Genomic DNA, 18,845 nt, shown 5'->3' with positions numbered 1-18,845 from the left:
GTTGAAGTTGATAGCAATTAAATCCAGATATTAACTGAGAATGAGCAACATTATACCACATGGGAGAGAGCCAACATACTCAAAATATCCAAATCAATAAAGTTGTTGGTGAAAATGAAAAATGTGCCTTTTATTTTATGGAAAAAGCTAAATGGACTTTTTGGCCAAAACTAAATGGACTTTTCATTTCCTTATATTAGAAAATATAAAAATATTAGAAAATCTAATATAAAGAAATGAAAAGTAGATATGGCATATAGATACAACAGATTATACAATAGATGATAGATAACAGAGTTACACTGCAAAAGGATATTATGAACAATTGTGTGGATACATTGAAAAACATAAGCAAATGAGTTAATTCCTAAAAAAACACAGCTTACTAAAACTGACTCTAGAAACACAAAACCTGGGTAGAACCTCTATGGCCAAAAAGAAATTGACTATGCCTTTAAAAAAATCTACCTTCCCCACAAAACAAAAGCTCAGAGAGTTTTACAGATGAGTTGTACCAGATCTTTAATGAGTGGGTAATTCCAAACATAGACAGAAAAGAACAAAATCTCTCCAAACTTTTATGAGACTAATATAATACTAAAACAAGCCAATGAAAGTATGACATAGGATATGGAACTAGGTGTAAAAATCCTAGACAAATAAAACGAACCTAACAATATATAATAATATATCATAACCAAGGAAGCAAGGATGCAAGAATGCAAGGATGGTTTACAATTAGAAAATCAACCTTAACAGATTTAAGGGGAACAAATTATATGATTATTTCAATAAATGCAGAAAAGGGGTTTGATAAAATTCAACACCTACTTATGATTTAAACAAAAACAACAACTTAGAGAACTATGAATAGAAGGGGACTTCCTTAATCTAATCAAAAGTATCTATGAAAAGACTTATAGCAAACATTGCATTTAATGGTGTTAAGTGGAAACAAAGCAAGAAACAGAACAAGAACTACAGTACAATATCTTTCATGCAAAATAAAACACGTGTACATGTCCTCCCATTTTCTTTTAAACTTCATCCTTGGAGTTTCAGCATGAAGAGAAAGACCCATTAATTCCAAGTTGATTCCCTGGTTGTTAGGATGCAGACATGGAAATTCAGCTAGTAATAAAAAATGGAAAAGGTAATGGGGGAGAAAAAAAGATTCAACTCACTCTAGCTACAAAAATTATAAAACAGTTGGGAATAAACTTAATTAAAAAACCCCAAAAACTTCTGTTAAAAAAGTGTAAAACTTTACTGAAAAACATAAAAGAAACAGAAACTGAAAAAAGTCCTAAAATACCTGAAAAAAAAAAACCCAGAAACTGCCAAGGGAAAAGTAGACATAATAAAGATGTTGGTTCTTCATAAATTCATCTGGAAATTTTTTGCCTGAGTCAAAATCCAACAGTTTTTATAGACTGGAACAAATTAATGCTAGATTAGGAAGACTAAGTGTACAAGACTAGAATCCAAGACTTTTTAAAATATTTTATTCATTTATTTTTAGAGATGTGAAGGGAAGGAGAAAGAGAGAGAGAAACATCAATGTGTGGTTGCCTCTCATGTGGCCCCCACTGGGGACCTGGCCGGCAACCCAGGCATGTGCCCTGACTGGGAATCGAACCTGCGATGCTTTGGTTTGCAATCCACTGAGCCACGCCAGCCAGGGCTAGAATTCAAGACATTTTTGAAAGAGAAAACCAACAAAGAGGGTCTTGCTAAAAATTTCTTAGTTGAAATAAACAGGACTTAAATGATACAATTTCACTCTTGCTATTGAAAAGTAGGAAAACATACTAGAGTTTAATGCATATACTAGCAGAATTAAAATTGAGTCATTTAGCCCTGGCTGGCATGGCTCAGTGGGTTGAGTGCTGGCCTTTGAATCGAAAGGTTACCAGTTTGATTCCCAGTCAGGGCATATGCCTGGGTTGTGGGCCAGGTCCCTAGTTGGAGGCATGTGAAAGGCACTCAATCTATGTATCTCTTGCACATTGATATTTCTCTCCCTCTTTTTCGCCGTCTCTTCCCCATTCTCAAAAGTAAATAAACAAAATCTTTAAAAAATTCATGATCTTATATTAAAATGAGTCATTTAAAAAAAATGGGACTAGTCCTGGCCTGTGTGGCTCAGTAGGTTGGAGCATTGTTCCATGGAGCAAAAGGTCACAAGTTCAATTCCCAGTCAGGGTACATACCTAATCACTCTCTCTCGCTCTCTCTCCTTCCTCTCTCTCTAAAAACAATGAAGAAAATGTCTTCAGGTGAGTATAAAAATATATGAAAATATTAAAATCAGAACTATAACATTTTTTAAACATCTCCCCTTAAAAATAGGACTGTAGAAGATAAAAACCAGGAAAATGCCGTAGAGATAGCAATGGACAGAAAACCAATAACCACAAAGATTTTATGGATATGGCAGATAGAGTGCAAACTTCTACTCCATCTGTCTAAAACTCTCTTGAACTGATAGAAATTGTATATTTTTTAAACAAGCTTTCCCTTGTTTTTTTTTTTAAGATTTTATTTATTTATTTTTAGAGAGGGGAAGGGAGGGAGAAAGAGGGAGAGAAACATCACTGTGTGGTTGCCTCTCATGTACTTCCTATTGGAGAACTGGCCTGCAACCCAGGCATGTGACCTAGACTGGGAATCAAACCAGTGACCCTTTGGTTCGCAGGCCAGCATTCAATCCACTGAGCTACACTAGCTAGGGCAAAACTATGTATTTTTTTAGGAGAGCAAATCCAACATGACAATGGAAAATGAGAAGACTATAACACACATCCCAAAAGTTTAGAACATCGCCAATGATAACACACACAAACCCCCCCCCCCCCACAAATTTGTTTCAAACCCTACGGAACATTTCCTGAAGTAGTTTATGATTTATGCCTCTAAAAAAAAGAAAAGAAAATAACCCGAGGCCCTGGCCAGTATGGCTCAGTTTGTTGGAGCATTGTCCCATAACTGAAGGGTTGCAGGTTTGATTCCCAGTCAGGGCACATGCCTGGGTTGTGGGTTCAGTCCCCAGTCTGGCACATATGATCCCCGATCAGTCGGGAAGCATACTGGAGGCAACTAATCGATGCTTCTCTCTGGCATCGATGTTTCTCTATTTCCCTTCCTCTATCTCTTTCTTTCTTTCTATAAAACAATGGAAAAAATATCCTTGGGTGAGGATAAATAAAAATTTTAGGTTCTACCTGGAACCTGGGCTTGAGACCCAGCCAGGACCCACCCTTACTGGCCACATTTGAGAGGGTTTTGGTGTTTAACGCTGGCTGGGGCCATAGGGCTACCAACAGAGATCCACTGAAATCCATCCTGTCAGGAAGTGACCAGCAAATACTGATATTACATCTGTCTCAATATAACACTATCAAGTGCATGATCTGATTTTCTGGTAAGATGTGAAGAAGACTGGGTTTGTCTTTGGCACCACGCTGATGGTGCTGCTTTCCCTGGCAGCTTTCAGTGTCATTGGTGGGGTTTCTTACCTCATCCTGGCTCTTCTATTATCATCAGCTTCAGGGTCTACAAGTCTGTCATCCAGGCTGTACAAAAGTCAGAAGAAGGCCATACATTCAAAGCCTACCTGGATGTAGATATTACTCTCTTCTCAGAAACTTTCCATAATTATGTGAATGCTGCCATGGTGCACATCAACAGGGCCCTGAAACTCGTTATTCTTTTTCTGGTAGAAGATCTGATTAACTCTTTGAAGCCAGCTGTCCTCATGTGGCTGATGACCTATATTGGTGCTGTTTTCAATGAAATCACCCTTCTGATTCTTGCTGAACTGCTCATTTTCAGTGTTTCAATTGTTTATGAGAAGTGCAAGACCCAGACTGATCACTATGTCGGCATCACCTATAATCAGACCAAGTCAATTGTTTAAAAAATCCAAGCAATCCTGGTGAGTTTGGCTCATTTGATTGGGTGGGCATTGTCCCACAAACCAAAAGTTTGCTGGTTCAGTTCCTGGTCAGGGCATATGCTTGAGTTGCATGATCAGTCCCCAATCAGAGCATGGATGGAAGGCACCCAATCCATGTTTATCTCTTACATCGATGTTTTTCTCCCTTTTTTTCTCCCTCTGTTTCACTCTCTCTAAAATAAATAAATAAATAAATTTAAAAAAATCCAAGCAAACCTACCTAAAATCACAAAGAAAAGGGCAGAATAAGTACATGGAAACCAGAAATGCCACATTTACTAAGGCTTTATTTAATAGCTATAAATTTGTTATTTGTACTATGAAGGAACATGCCCAGTGTCAGCTTGAGCCTGCCTTCCAATCTTACTGTTTTTTTTTTAATTTGGTGTTTTTTCTTCCTCTCTCGTTACCTGCAGTATCAAGCACAAAATTGTTGGGCTAAAAAGAATGACCTGATACCTCAGAACCCAAAAGAATAAAGGCAGAATCAGTTTAATGGGATAAATCAATACCTTAATGGTGGTAGAGCTTTTATGTGTAAAAGGGGAATCTTGAAAGGGGAAAAATTGGAGTTAAAGGGGAAAATAAAAGACAAAACACATCTCTTGGGTTCCTCTATTTAATTTTCGAGGACTAGTCTTACATACCTTCTTATAATAATTTTGCCCTAATTTTTAAGTTAAGAAATAATGGTTCACTTATGAAGAAATTATCTGGGGATGAGCATGGGATTCCTTCCCATAGGTTTGCATGTTTTGCAACCCTTGATCCCATCTTCCTACCCCACAAGGTGAGCAGCTACTCCTCATATTTCTCTTCTTTGCTTATAGATATAACTTTCAACTCCATGAATAACTTATAGGTGATAGTAATAATTCCTGGTTCCCAGAATGCCATCTGATAGCCAAGAATGGAAACAGAAAGTGGGACTAGAGAAGGAACCAACAGGAGTATTGCTGTGATCAGTGCTCCCTCTCCTGCTCGTCCCTGCAAAAGGAAAAGCTCTGCCATTTAGAAGGTGGTGTCTGTGTCATTTTGGACACAAGTTCTGAGCTTTATTTGGAGAACTCATTCCTGAATGTGCTTTCCTCCCTCTTCCCTACCTCCCTCACCTCAAGGTAAATAAATATGGTTGTACTTTTCTTACTATGAAATAAATGTCTGTAACTGTTATACAGTGATGTAAACTTGTCAGAGTGAAAAAAATAATCTGCAGGTGGGCTCAAAAAAGTAAAAACAATCTCAGTAATATCTGAAATGTAGAAATCTTACAGTTCAGTTTCTGGTAACAATACAATAAAATTAAAACTTAGGAACCAAAAAATGGACAAAAGTAAAACAAAACACACCAAAAACCACTCTCCATTTGGAAGTTTTAAAATAGGCTTCAAAGTAACTTTTTGGTCCAAGAGGAAACAGAAACTAATACAAACTCTTCAGAAATGATGACAATGACAGCCCTACATAATAAAACCTATGCTTTGTGGCCAAAGAGATTATCTAGAAAAAATAATATCCTTAAATAGATTTATTAGAAATAGGAAGATAGATGAGAATGAATTGATTCTGATAAGTCATGCTTGCCCTCCTATGCATGCACACATGCACACACAAAGACATACACCCAGGGTTTTACTTCTTTACCCTAACTAGCTCACTACAAGAAAAGTATTGAGGAACAGAAAGGAATAAACCCATCAAAATGAACAGAATGTGGTGAGCATGGAAGGTCATCCTTAACGGACATATTTCAGCATATTTTGGAAAGCAGATGGGAATTAGTTAATGAATAAAATAAGCAGGGAAAAATCTAGCCTAGAATATTTGAGAAGGAAACTACTGAGGAAGTGGGAGCCAGTTTGCCAGATATAACACCAGAGAGTAGGCTCAGGATCAGCAGGCATATGGTAGAAGGCAATAGAATTAAAAGGGACTGAACACTTGGCAATTGATTGAAGGCCCCAATACAGAATGACTGCATCAGTTGGAACCTCCTCTCCCCCAACAGACAGCTGAACTGGCAGCTGGTGCAGGCCTGCAGCAAAAATACCTGACAGTTCTCTGAAGAAATTGAATGAAATGTCTGTAGAGAGTTAGTGCTTCCAGCATGGATGTTGGCAACCCCTGAACAATTTTCTCCTCATTCTAGCATTTGTGGGATGTGAACTCTGTTCCTCAGCTACCTGCCCTACACAGAACAGTCAAAGCAAAAAAACAAAACAAAACAAAACAAAACAAAAAACCCCAAAGAACAAAAACAAAAAAACACACAACAGTAACCTATTGGCCCTAAAGCAGATTAAATCCACAATAGATACCCAGCCCTTCTTTATTAAATAGAAACCAATTACTAAGGATCATCAGAAATCTGAATAAGGCCTTCAATATTAAAGTAGCCCCATATAATATATAGGGGGAAAATGAACTTTGAGGAATACCAGAAAATGCAGGGAACATATGGAAAATTTTTAATTTAATTAGCTTCTTCAGAGAACTAACAGAAAATAATGCATCCAAAGGACAAGAACAGAATATTATGTAAAAAGAGTAGAGAACAAGAAAGAATTATGGGAAACTAAATGAAACTATTGAAGTTCAAATTTTAATAGAAATACTGAAAGATAAAACTGAAGAAGTTTCCCAAAAAACAGAGCTAAACAATACAGACAAAAATATGAGAGAAAATATTAGGACTTCGAAGAGTAATCTAAGAAGTCCAGAAAGGAATTAATAAGAGTTCTTCAGAGATAAAACCCAGAAAAAGGAATAGGAATAAAGATAAATAACATCAGACTTCATAACAACACTAGATGATAAAAGACAACAGACCAACAATTTAAAAAAAGATAATATGACAATGACTTCCAGCCCTGGCTGGTGTGGCTCAGTAGATTGAGCACCGGCCTGGGAACCAAAGGGTCGCTGGTTTGATTCCTGGTCAGGGCACATGTCTGGGTTGTAGGCCGGGTTCCCAGTGGAAGGAGCACAAGAGACAACCACACATTGATGTTTCTCTCCCTCTCTTTCTCCTTCCCTTTCCCTCTGTCTAAAATAAATAAATATTTTTAAAAATATGATAATGGCTTCCACTTTAGAATTCTACACCAGCCAAAATACCCATCAAGTGTGACAATGGAATAAAAATATTTTTAGATATGCAAGAACTAAGAAAATTTACCTCTCAAATATACATTCTTAGGAAGCTACTTGAGGATGTTCTCCAGCAAAATAAGGGTGTAAGCCAAGAGAAAGAAAGATGTGGGATCCACAAAACAGTGGATCTAATCCAGAAGACCAGTGACAGGAAATAACAGGAATGCCAATTGGGCAGAAGGCCTGATTGGCAATCGATCCAGATTAGAGTAGAAGAATGTCAGGCTCTGGCAGAGAGGACTCTAAGAATTTTTTTAAAAAGTCTGAGTGTGGAATTTTTGTCAAGATGACAGCATAAGTAAACATGGCTTGCCTCCTCGCACAACCACATCAAAATTACATCTAAATTATAGCACAACCATCACTCAGAACCATCAGAAATTGAGTTGAATGGAAGTCTGACAACTGCAGAATTAAATAAACCACATCCATCCAGACTGGTAGGAGGGGTAGAGACACGGAATGGGCTGGTTCCCATACCTACAGGTGGTGGATAAAAATTCAGGAGGGATATCTCAGGAGCCAGGAGTCCCAGCCCCACACCAGGCCTCCAGCCCAGGGTTCCACTGCCAGGAAGATAAGTCCCCATAACTTCTGGCTGCAAAAACCATCAGGGACTGAGTTGGGGAAAGAAACTGCTGGAATCCCAAGCAGTTCCTCCTAAAGAACCCACACACAGACTTACTCAGACTCACCGCCTCTGAGCTCCAGCACCAAGGTAGTAGCTTGAAAGACACCGGTGACATACAGGGAGGAACTGAAGTGTCTGTCATCGATGTGAGACCAACAAGACAGCTTTTTCCCAGACAGAAAGACAGGCAGAGGCCATTGTCCCTTTCCTGAGCTCTCTCCCCACAGAACCACAGAGAAGGCAGGCAGGTGCCATATCTGAGACTCCATCAACCTGGGTAACACTGTCTGACCAGCCCTGGAGATCCCCTGAGACTCTGTCCCACCCAACTTATGGGCCCACCCAAGTGTTAACAGAGACTTTTCCATATGAATGGCTGGTCTTGGCTCATGCTTCATAACTTCCTAAATCCTTTCACACAAGCAACAGCTAGTCTCAGTGAGTCCCCAGCCCCAATACTTCTTGCTAAGTGGCCCCAGGCCTGGCACTAGCAGCATCCAGCCTAGATTCACAGCTTGGCTTTGCCTGGGAATCTCCAAGCCCAGCACAATTAGCAGCCATCTCAGACTGCTTTATAGCCAAGGCAGAGTGGCTCTGGGGCAGAACACAGAAGTGAACTGACCTTGGCCTGCACCACCTCAGAAACCCCAGGGCCTGTGCATCCAGTGGGCAGCTATAGACCTGGGAGCACCACCACCCTGCCCCTGCACAGCTGATCCTCCACGGAGGGCGGAGGTTGGTGGTCAGTGGTCAGCGCCAGTCTTTGCAGCTGACTGGCCTGGGTAAATCCCTCTCATTGACCTGCCAACAGCAATTAAGACTCAACTACAAGAGGAAAGTATACTCATCCCACAAGAAGGGCACACCTTGAGTACCCAGTTTGGGTGATAGGGGAGACTGTGCCATTGGATCCCACTGGACACCTACTATAGTAGGTCATGCTACATAGATAGGGAGTCATAGCAGCTCTACCTAATACATACAAACAAATGCAGGGAGGCTGCCAAAATGAGGAGACAAAGAAACATGGCCTAAATGAAAGAATAGATCAAAACTTGTGACAACTGTCATATCACCATGCTTTGAAACAAACTTACCAAAATTGGTGAATTTTTGTGCAGCCATTTTAATATTGAAGATGGAAGAAGATGCACAACATTTTTGACATATTATGCTTTATTATTTCAAGAAAGGTAAAAAAGCAGAACTGAAATGCAAAATATTTTTTTGCAGTGTATGGAGAAGGTACTGTGACTGATCAAATGTGTCAAAAATGGTTTGAGGAGTTTCTCGGTACTATTGATATTTTGGCCAAGTAATTCTTTGCTGTGGGGCTGTCATTGCATTAGAAGATGTTCAGCAGCACCCCTGGCCTCTACCCACTAGAAGTCAATAGGGGAAGATAGATGACATACTCAAAATATCCAAGTCAATAAAGTTATTGGTGAAAATGAAAACTGTGTCTTTTATTTCACAGAAAAAACCATACAGACTTATTGGCCAACCCAACAGTACAAGAAATAAGGGGAAAAATAAAAACAGCTTGTGAAAAAGACCTGGACAAGGAAGTTATGATCAAAATAAAAGGCAAAGTAAAATATATTATAATTTTACCAACCGATGGTGTGTAAGAAAAGAGAAACCATTGGACCTTGATGCTAAAAATACTCTCTCTTGAAATGGCCCAGGCATTATCAAATTAGACTTATAAAAATGAAATGTAATCATAGCACACCTCTTCTTGATTTGGCATTACAAAATATTTACATGAACATCATAATGTTAATTTTCGTCTTTGGTTTTCAACTTTTAGAATCAACCTATGCACTTACATGAAGGAATAGGTTTCTATTACAGATGGGACATAGCCTTCTTCCCCTTATGTGTAATGTAGGGTTAACTCAGCAGGCCTGGGTGATCCTGAGAGTGGTCTGGGGACCCATGACACATCATATTTTATATTCACACTATCTTTAGTTCTTTGTAAGTTTAAATAACACACTCAAACCTCTTGTTCCATTACCTTTCAATAGTAGTAATATATCTTTGACAACTTGGTAACAGTTACACTTTACTTTTACATTGTCAGAGTTAACATTTACATCCCACCCTTATAGAGATGAAAAGACAATCATTGAGGGAGAGGTGGGAGAGTGGGGAAAGGCAGAACAAAAGCATATTGGAGGTTGAAGGGGCCCGATAAATGACAGCCGTTTTCTCCCTACCTGAGCATCACTGAACTTGACAATATGATTGATTCTAAGGTTCAACAGAGTAAAAATACACAAGATGGGCCAAGAATATGTTGACTCAAGGGAAGACTTGCCTTACCAGGTACCAAAGATACTCTGAAATGACATTGATGAAAATAGTGCAGCTTTGGTTCTGAAATAGACAAATGATCTTAGAGACTGAGGAGACCTAGACACCACCCAGTCTGGGGAACATCCCCCCTCGGCTTTGTCAGTAGAGCCCTGGCTGTATGCTGGCTCCCACTGTTTTCTTGTGTGATTCAGGAAGAAATCCTGCTGTGGCGAACTGCGGTGACTGGTGACCTAGTTCTGGCCAATGAGAAGTTCAGACAAATCCTCTAGGGGATTCTGGGAAGCCACAGCCTTTCTGCTCCTGGACTGGGTTGGGTCTGAAGGTGACATTTGAAACAGTGGCAGTAGTTCAATCAGGCATCGGGGGTCTCTTTATGAGAACATCCTCTGTGGTTAAGGGTTCTCCTGCCATAACTACTTTAAAAAATATTTTATTGTTGTTCAAGTACATTTTTCTGCATTTGCCCCCTACCATAACTACTTTTTCTGTTGCCTTGATCACAACTTGCTTGTGACCCCGGGGGGCTTAAGGGTGCTTGTATGAGGTCTTGGGAGATTACAGACTTTGTCTCTATCTGTTATTATTTCCCAGATTGGGGAATTTTGTGTCATTTTTTTTCCTTTGCTTAAGTTGGCTACTATTTTATCTTCTTGTCTTGTTTTGGGGTTGTCAAAGAACCAATTTCAGGATTTATTTACCAGTTCTCTTGTTTCTCTGTGTTCCAACTAGTTATTTCTGTTCTCATTATTCCTGTTTTCTAAATATTCTGAATTTTTCTTTGACTTTTTTGTTACCAAAGATTTTTAAAAGGAAGTTCTAAATTCTAAAAGTAGGTTTTTGTTTTCTTTTCCATTTTTGTTGTTAACATTCTACTCTAAGAATGCATTCTGTGTTGTTTCTTTTCTATTTTTTTGAAATTTCTTGAGGACCCTTTCTGGCTTAATGTACAAGGTCTGGCACAAATAACACCCCCTTTTTATTACAAAATCATAAGCATGTAATTCTGCAGCATAACAATATCACACTCAAGCACACTATATGATATTTTAGGTGAAATGTTCAAATTAAAGCTATAAATTATGACACCCATATTATGACCTTACCAAACATACACCAGTAGGCCTTACTTCTGCTGGACCCATATCTGTGATTAGTGCTTCATTCATCACTTGCCTCTGCCATGATGCCCAGTATGGAGGGTTCCTTATTGTGACAACAAAATGGCTATTTTATCTATTAAGGCCCTCCTAGGAAAAGAGAAAACATTTCAACTAAGGGCACTGAATGCCAGGAAAGGGGCACTTAGGACTACTGGGAGGTTGATGGGGGGTAGTGAGGCAGCTAGGGGATCATGAGCAGGGAGTTGCTGCCACCTCTAGGCTAGAGGCACACAGGGAGGAGACCTAGAATGATGGAGGGCCTCTCAGTAGGATCTACAGCTATTGCCCTTTGGGCAGAGAGGGAGAGAGGCAATACCCTCTCTGTTCCCCTCCTCCACTGTCTTTCTCTTGTACCTACCTCTCACTGTCAATCCCAGTCTGAAACCAGCTGAGTCAAGAGCCTGGGAAAGGCAGGTAGCAAGGCCCCATCCTGCAGGTGAGGAATGGATCTGAGGACTAACAGGCCTGGGGCAGGCCCACTGATGAACTCTCTACTTAAAAAAAAAAAAAACAAACTAGGATATTGGCCCTGGCTGATGTGGCTCAGTGGGTTGAGTGCTGACCTACAAACTGAAAGGTCCCCAGTCAGGTCACATGCCAAGGTTGCGGGCCAGGTCTTGTGGGCATGCAACAGCCAACCAATTAATGTTTCTTTTCCTCTCTTTCTCCCTCTCACCTCCTCTCTCTAAACAATAAATAAAATCTTTTAAAAAATAAAATAAAATAAAATAAAAGACTAGGAAATTGGCAGGCTCGTTCTCCTTGCTACTTCCCTTCCTTCCCTGCCCTTTGCCCCTCCAAACTTTTTAAAAAATATTTCATTTATTTATTTTTCGACAGAGTGGAAGGGAGGGAGAAAGAGGAGAGAAATATCAATGTGTGGTTGCTTCTGACACACCCCACTGGAGAACTGGACCGGCAAACCAGGCATGTGCCCTGACCGGGAATCAAACCCATGACTGGTTCGCAGGTCAGCACTCAATCCACTGAGCTACACACCAGCCAGGGCTGCCCCTCCACACTTTTGTTTATATGATTACTTTGAGATCTTCTAGTGGTTTTATTCAAACCTTTAAATAACATATTTAAATCTTCATTAGTTGATTGATCAACATTAGACAGTACCTATTGATAAGAGCAATTTTATTGAAAGATAAGGAAATCATCCCACTCAAACTTCCTCCCACCTCTTCTCCCTCCATCACTGGTTTCATTCTCCGAATTGTTATTTCTGTATCCTCACAGTTTTGGACATTTCCATTCTATTTTGGAAATGCTCCACAGATACTTGGCTTTCTTACAGTTTTCCATGTTCATGGATTTAATGCTCACCGTCACTCTTCAGAATGTTGATGCTCCATGTGTCTGGGTACACTAGTGGCTTTTTCATCAAGCATTTTGGCATAGATATCAGATGTTTCTTTTCAGATAATCACTCATTTCCAAAGTGGGATGATTTCACCTAAACCAGTTACTGAAGACAATGCTTGGGCTACCTATACACTGTGGGCCCACCACCCCAACCCAAGGATCACTGGTTTGTCCCTTAGCTGTGCCAGTTAATTTGAACAGCCTTTGCGCTGGCTGAACTCTTCAGAGATGTGTCTGCTCTCAGCAGTCCCCTTCCTAAACTCATGGGAAAATTAATATTAGTGTCTTCCAAAGGAGAATTAAAAGAATATTAAACGGTACTCCCAAAGTATCATTTTATGTCAATAAGGAAGGCACTCTACAATAAAGAAGTCACTGTAATGAATCTCCATGAACTGAGCAGTATTTCACTGAAGCAAAGTCACTGTAATGAATCTCCATGAACTGAGCAGTATTTCACTGAAGCAAAGAAAGCACAGTTTGGCCTGGCTGGCGTACCTCAGTGGATTGAGTGTGGGCTGCGAACCAAAGTGTCGCAGGCTCAATTCCCAGTCAGGGCACATGCCTGGGTTGCAGGCCATGACCCCCAGCAACTGCACATTGATGTTTCTCTCTCTTTCTCTTTACCTTCCTTCTCTAAAAATAAATAAATAAAATCTTCAAAAGGAAAAAAAAAGCACAATTTGCTAGAAATATGTGAAGAAACAATGGGCATAAATTTAACAGTCTTATTCTTGGGGCAAAACAAAGAGAAGGATGCAGGTTGGTGCTTTGCATTCTTTTATGGGATGACCACTCAGGTGCAGCCACAAGATGAGATAGAGCACAGGCTCAGGGAAACAAAGTTTATTATACTCATGGGTCCTAGAGACAGAAGGTCCCTGAGACACACCATGCAGGGCCACATGGGGAAGCTCCAGGGTGGTCAGGAGGTGAGGAACACAGAAAAGATTTAGGCCAGAGCCTTTACTGGGATTTCTGTGGGAAAAGAACACAGGACAGGGCCAACAGTTTAGGACTGGCTACTTTGAATAGTCTCAGCAGGCTTTAGGCTATAGAGGTATCTCTTGTGATGTGGCACCTGGCAGTGGGATGATAAAAGCAGAATATTGCCTCCTCAGTTGTAGGGGCCAGCCAGGGGAAGTATGGCACTGGATTAGTCAGTTTGCATATCAAAGACATGCTCTCCAGCTTCCCCTTTGCTATTTGCCTTCTTGGACAATTGGCTAGCCCTGGGAAAGGCACCCTCACCCCAGCCACAAAGCTATTGTTTAGGATGTCAAAACATCATAATACATAGAAAATGTAAAAATATTTACAATATCGTTGGCTAAAACTTTATGATCCACGACATTAGTTTTCTAAGTATCAAACTGTATACACACAGAGAATACGTGTTTTTTTTTTTTAGTTCCAGTGAGAAATTGACAAACAGTGATAGTAGATTACACTGCAAAGGAAATTGCACTCAATCAATTGCTCAAGTGTCCCGGGCTCAAAGAAGCCCTCCCTACTCACTGCACCTAAAATAGTAACTGACACTGTTGCACTGTGCCACTCTACACCTTGGCTCTGCCTCCCTTTAGGGCACCTCTCTCCAACGTTACAGATATTAGGAGCATGTTAACTTTCATCTTCTCTGTTGAAAGGTGAGCACCACGAGGGCAGGGCTGCACTTTGTCCTCCACTGTATCTGGTGCTGGAAAAGTGCTTGGCCTATCGTCAGCACTCGAATGTCAGTTAACTTAATGGATAAATTTTCGAAATAGATTTGCACCTCTGTTGCCTTTGTTATCACAGTCAAGAAGGAAATAGTGTCTTTGTCAGATTTCTTCACTGTTCTAGCCCAAGTCTACAATGACAAGAAGTGGGAGAGTTGCCATTTAAACAGGGTGACAGGGAAGGTCCAATTCATAGAAATGCACGAGAAAGATGACAAACATAAAACCTGAGTGGTTCGTAAGGAAAGGGCAACCTTGTCACTGTAGGGTCCAAGCCTCTTCCCAGAGAAGAGAAACTTAGACAGAGTTTCTGGGTCATTCTTTGGCCTCAAGGAGTTCCCTTCCAGGAAAGCCAGTGGGCAAAGTCACAAGACTGCTGGGAAACAGGGGTCCCCAGCGGGGTATCTGGCAGGGCTGGGATGGGGACCAGGGAATGCATATGTCTGTCTTTTGTGACACACATTTCTAATCCAGACTGGCTGCTCCCAAGCCGGGAACCTGGAGTCATGCTGAACCCTCCTTTTGGGGGTCCTTCCCCTCTGTTCTCTGTTGGAGCTTGTGTGACTGTGGCCCTCATCTTCCTCTGTCATGTTTACCTTAGAGTTCCAGGGAAGGTACATATTTTCCAGCCTCTCCTAGAGAAAGAGTATAAGGGAGAGAAATTTTTGAGAATTTGCATGTCTGATAAAGTTTCCATTCTGCCTTTAGATATCAGCGATAATTTGGCTACTTATAGAATTCTAGGTTGGAAATTATTTTCCTCCAGCAACTAGAACGAATTGCTACATTAGCTTCTTTTTCTTAATGTTTCTATCTTTTTTAAAAAATATGTTTTTATTCATTTTCAGAGAGAAGAGAATAGAGGGAGAAAGAGAGAGAGAGAAACATCAATTGGCCAGAGACCTGGCCCACAACCTAGGCATGTGCCTTGACCAGGAATCAAACTGGCAACCTTTTGGTTCACAGGCCGGTGTTCAATCCAGTGAGTCATGCCAGCCAGGGCTGCATTAGCTTCATGTTGCAGGGTTGGTCATTCTGATTCCTGAGTTTTTATAATGAACTCTGGCTCCTTTACCTGGAAGCTTGTTGAATCTTCCCTTTGTCCTCAGTGTTCTAAAGTACCTTGGAGAGGGTCTGTTTTCACCCATGTCCTAGGCATTTGGTGGTCCTTCTCAAGTTTAGTAGCTCCTATCCTCCAGTTCTGGGAAAGTGACTGACAGCACAGTCTCATCCGATTTCCCAGAGAAGACACTTCTGACACCCTGCCTGGGGGCCTGGATCAGGGTACGGAGGAAGGGATCTGAGCACACAGACTACAGACATTCACAGAATCGCACTATTCCCAGAAAATTTCACTGCCCTCAATTGCACCTGGTGTCTAACAGTCCACTGATTTCTTGTTTTGCCCTCTCCAGAAAGTAAAGCTGCCATGTTGCCCCAGCTCCAGTCCCTGCATCCTCAGCTCCCTCCCCACCAGCTTGTCCTCTGTCTTTCTGGTTACTAAAGTCAGTTCCCACTCAGCCACCTGTCTTACCCATCTCCTAAAGCATTGTTGCTGTCCTCACCATCTGCCCTCCCCTTTGGTGTAATTTTTATCCCAAGAGTCTCTTTGCTATAGCTTTGCTGAGGTGTGGAATTAGATACAGATGTTCAATCTGCTATTCAACCTGGAATGAACCTCTCTGTGCATTTTTTATATTCACAGCAGCTTTATTTGTAATAGTTTTAACTGAAAACAAGTCAAATGCCTTTCAGAGGATGAATGAGAAACAAACTGTGGTATATCCACGCAAGGGAATACTACTCAATGGCAAAAAGGGAAGGAAATATAAAAAATGCAACAACCTGAATGAATCTCAAAGTAATCATGCTGAGTGAAAGCAGCCAGACAGAAAAAGAGTATATACTGCATTCTTCCATTTATATAGAACTCTAGAAATGCAAACTGACACCTAGGGATAGAAAGCAGATCAGAGGTTGCCAAGGGATTGGGCTCTGGGGATCAGCAGGAGGGAGGATTTACAGAGAGTCATAAGGAACTTTTCCAGGGTGATGGCTATGTTCATTATCTTGCTGTGGTGGTTTACTGGTGTATGTCACATGTGTCAAAATGTCCCAATTAGGACACTTGAAATAATACACTTCATTATATGTAAATTAAACCGCTATAAAGCTGTTTGAAATAAAGCACACCAAACACTTTATTGTACAGGTTAAAGAACAATTCTGAAGTAAACACCAGCGTAAGCACTTCACAGCTCCATAAATCAACATTGCCAGGCCCTCAAGTGCCCTTCCTTGGGCAAGTCTCTTCCGGAAACCAGCTGTCACTCCTGTCTCCACTTTCGTAATCACCATATCCTTGTTTTTCTATAGTGTTTTACCTCCTAAAGAAACATGCCCAAACAAGAGTTTAGTTTGGCTGATATTTGAACTTTATATGAATGGAATAATGCAGTGTATGAGGTCCATCTGGAAAAAAGTGCAGCCATTGTTAATATAACAAGAACAGTTTGCATGACATCGATGTAACCTGGCAGCCAAGGAGGGTGGACTGGAATGTGCATGTGTGAACCATGACAACTTCACTGTACAAGTCAGTGGGAGTGGTAGAGGCCAATCCATGATTATGTGTACTGTGTTGCCATTACATTCAAAATGACTGAGTGAGTAGGGCAATGAATCTCCATCAAACTTTGCATTAAGCTTGAACATTCCTCTGTGGAAACTATTCAGATGATTCAGAAGGCCGCAGCTGTGGGCAACTGGTGATTGGCAGCTTCATCACAACAATGCGCCTGCTCATGCATCACGTCTCCTGCACAGTTTTTTGGTGAAACATCAAATCACCCAGAGGACTCAGCCCCACTACAGCCCAGATTAGGCACCCTATGACTTTTGGATTTTCCTAAAATTGAAATTACCTTTGAAAGGGAAGAGATTTCACACTGTCAGTGAGATTCAGGAAAATACGATGGGGCAACTGATGGCAATTGGGAGAACTGTATGAGGTCCCAAGGTGCCTACTTTGAAGGAGACTGAGGCATCATTGTCCTGTGTACAATGTTTCTTGTATCTTGTATCTTCTTCAATAAATGTCTTTATTTTTCATATTACGTGGCTGAGCACCTTCTAGACAGACCTCATATATTACTTTGTGTCTCTCTTCTTTCACTCACCATTATGTTTATGAGATTTACCTGTGTTATTAAATATAGCTATAGTTACTTCATTTTTATTCTCATTTGATATTTCAATGTGTGAATATACTACAGTTTATCTACCCATTCTACTGTTGGTGGGCATGTCATTGCTTTTTAGTTTTTGCTCATTTTGAAGAGCCAAATAGTCTGCTCCTCTTAGAACACACAGCCCACCTTTCTGTTGGGCATATGCATATACCCAGGCAGGAAATTGCTGGGCCATAGGGTATGTGTATGTTCAACTTAAGTAGATAATTCTAAACAGTTTCTTAAAGTGGTTGCTCCAAGTGACAGTCCCACCTGCAATGTCTGAGCAGGGACTGTACTCAGTCTGAACACCTGTTACTTCACATCCTTGCCAACACTTGGTACTGTCAGAGCTGGGATTTATTTATTTTATTTTTTACATTATTTATCTTTAGAGAGAGGGGAAGGGAAGAAGAGAGAGAGGAAGGGAAACATTGATGTGTGAGAGAAACATCAGTAGGTTGCCTCTTGCACACGCCCCAACCAGGAACAGGGTCTTGTAACCCAGGCATGTGTCCTGACTGGGAATCAAACTGGTGACCTTTTGCTTTGGAGGAGGATGCTCCACCAACTGAGCCACACTGATCAAGACAGACCTGAGATTTTTAATTCTTGGCAATCTGGTGAATGTGTATTGGTATCTTATTGTGGGTTAATTTTTCACTTCCCTGATTACTATTGCAATTGAGCTCCTTTTTGTGTATTTATAAAAATTTCTGCCTTTGTGAGGTGCTTGTTCAAGCTTCTTGCCCATTTTTTAAGTGGAGTTGTTGATCTTTTTCTTTTATTATTATTTTTTATTGTTGTTCAAGTATGGTCTTTTTCTTATTAAATTGAAATTCTTTTTTTTTAAGTTTTTATTTATTTATTTTTTTAGGGAGGGAGAGAGAGAGAGAGAGAGAGAGAGAGAGAGAGAGAGAGAGAGAGAGAGAGAGAGAGACATCAATGTGCGGTTGCTGGGGGTTATGGCCTGCAACCCAGGAATGTACCCTGGCTGGGAATTGAACCTGGGACACTTTGGTTCCCAGCCCGCGCTCAATCCACTGAGCTACACCAGCCAGGGAATTGAAATTCTTTATTCTGTATGCGAGTCCTTGGTTGACTACATGTGTGATAATCATCTCATTGTGTAGCTTGTGTTTTCATTCTCTTTATGAGGTTTCTGATTAATCCAAGTGCCCGATTATAATGTATACCAGTTTGCAATATTTTCCTTTGTGGTTAGTGCTTCTTATATCTCATATAATAAACCCTTGCTTATGCTTAGTAATGAATATATTTCCCTATTTTTTTTAT

The 18,845-nt window shown here is 40.6% G+C and overlaps 1 pseudogene; it reads left to right on the top strand.

The window, feature by feature from the left end:
- Positions 1–1,119: 1,119 nt before the first annotated feature.
- LOC114505726 lies at positions 1,120–10,336 on the top strand (annotated as a pseudogene).
- The last annotated feature ends 8,509 nt before the right edge of the window (positions 10,337–18,845 follow it).

This window comes from Phyllostomus discolor, chromosome X (genome assembly GCF_004126475.2).
Source record: "Phyllostomus discolor isolate MPI-MPIP mPhyDis1 chromosome X, mPhyDis1.pri.v3, whole genome shotgun sequence".
Taxonomy (NCBI): domain Eukaryota; kingdom Metazoa; phylum Chordata; class Mammalia; order Chiroptera; family Phyllostomidae; genus Phyllostomus; species Phyllostomus discolor.
This window is presented reverse-complemented; position numbering and strand designations above follow the sequence as displayed.